The sequence below is a fragment of the Papaver somniferum genome, chromosome 9, assembly GCF_003573695.1.
Source record: "Papaver somniferum cultivar HN1 chromosome 9, ASM357369v1, whole genome shotgun sequence".
Taxonomy (NCBI): Eukaryota; Viridiplantae; Streptophyta; class Magnoliopsida; order Ranunculales; family Papaveraceae; genus Papaver; species Papaver somniferum.
Window position 1 is genome coordinate 118,425,993 of NC_039366.1, and position 2,241 is coordinate 118,428,233.

Genomic DNA, 2,241 nt, shown 5'->3' on the forward strand with positions numbered 1-2,241 from the left:
AAATTTAGAAACGATTTATCTCTTAAACTATACCACGGTTTTTTATAAACTTTATAACGTTGAAAAACATTTTAAAACATCTACACAACCAATATAAACATGACTATCAAATTATACATATTTCTTATAGAAAAAATAATCAATTAAAAGAGTAGTTTTAGATATATCCCTTGATTAGTGAAATATGTCATCTATTTATGGAACAAATATAAAATCACATAGGTCATCTTATTAGGGACGGAGGAAATATATTATTTGTAGGACCTATCGATATTTCCTACTAGGGACAAATTGTCTCACGTATTTTGTTTTCCCCTCTTGTTTTGTTCCACTTGGATCCCTGACCAGAACAAATTTATAAGTCAAAAAGTACAATACTTACTTTGCAGAGTGGTCTTGTCAACAGTGAAAATCTTAAGCTTATTGGGAAGTTTGCGAGCAAAATAGTCTAAATGAATTAAAGATTTGTCTGTCACCTCTTAACTCAAAGCTGTGATGCTCAGTCTATGTCTATTTAGCTCGCTGTTATGTTTCTGAAGAAAATCTACTCATCTTGTCAAGAGGACGGCCGTCCTATATTTGATGAGTCTTGAATCTTGCACTTGCTGCATTACACTGAAAAAGTGTGGCAGATATCAACATCCAAAGAATGCCCTACAATTATAGCATGTTTTTGACGTACATCTAGAAGTAATTTTTTGATTTTAGAAGTTAAAAAGCAAGAAGTCAGTTTGCGTGTAAAATTTCAAAACGACTTAACATAAAAGACAATTTTTTGTGAAGCAACAATATTTTGCTTCTGACTTCTGCTTCTGAAGTTAAATTCAAAATGCCACGCAACTAATCAGATTCGAAATGCCATGAGATGATAAGCAAAGTATTACATTTTTGCCCAGCCACTTGGTTATTCCACTGGTTTTGCCGTTAGTGATGAGAACCATTAACCAAAAAAGAATTACATTTCTCCCCTGACGACTTGGCTGACTTATCAGCGGAGATCGATAAGGTTGCATTTGACGCATACCCCTTTCTACTTTTACTTTTAATAACACTATGTGCATGCCTGAAATTCACGTCCACAGGGAATATTGAAGTTCAAAATTTAGTGCGATCAATCCCCTTTTTGGATTCCGTTAACTAATCATCAATCATCAATATGCTGATCAAAGAGATAAATACAAAACATAGAATAGAAAAAGAGACAAGAAAACAAGAAAACCATAAGAAAAAAAGAAAAAGTGGGGGAGGCAAGAAAGGACATTTGACACGGATCATATTGACTATTGAATCATGCACGCAAAATGGGTCATTTGTCCAAATATTTTTAAAACATGGTTCAAATGGACGAGTAAAAATTAGTATGAGTGAAATGGACACAAAAAAAAATAGCAAGGATGAAACTGGATTCATCCTGACTTAAACTTAAAAAATAGCAAGGATGAAACTGGATGCATCCTGATATAAATTAAAAATAAAAAAAATATTTGAAAACGGGTAGGATAAAACTGTTTACATCCCAACTATTTTTACATTTTTGTCCATTTAAACAGTATCAAAATCTAAATGTCCTTTTCACCCAAAAATTATTGATTTTGGTTTTTTTAACCAATTTTGTGAATCATGCAATGCATATCACTCAATAGTTCGATGCTTACTCGATCATCTGAGAAGACGTATGTAGACTTCCCAACCGGCCCATTATTGAAAGAGATTTCTACTAATCAAACAAAATTTTGCACTTGACTTGACCAATATTGATCGAGAAGTTGAGAACTATCTATGAAGAATTGTATACACATTCCCTTGCCAGTTAAGTGCTATAAATAAGAGCCATTAGAGATGAGCTAAAACAAAAACTATATATAGATTCGTTATCACTAGCTAGCTCATCAGCTTTCAAGTCTTTTAAATCATGGCTTACCATTTCTCTTCTAGTTTTCATTTCTTTCCCTATGTTATAGTATTGTGTATCTTGGGAGGGATGCATATTAACACAACATCTGCTCAGCTGTCTGCCAATTTTTACGCGACTAGTTGCCCCAATGTCCTTTCCACCATCCAAACTGCAGTGCGAGCTGCGGTTGCAAACGAACGTAGAATGGGAGCGTCACTACTACGTCTTCATTTCCATGACTGTTTCGTTAATGCAAGTGATTCTACTTCATCGTTGATAGATTACTTCCTTTAATCCATGGATACAAATTTCACGAACTCCATTATTTTTTATATATGCCACCATTA

The 2,241-nt window shown here is 33.7% G+C and overlaps 1 pseudogene; it reads left to right on the forward strand.

Moving 5' to 3' along the window:
• The first annotated feature begins 1,897 nt into the window (after positions 1-1,897).
• LOC113313597 overlaps positions 1,898-2,241 on the forward strand; it is a 16,840-nt pseudogene continuing 16,496 nt past the window's right edge.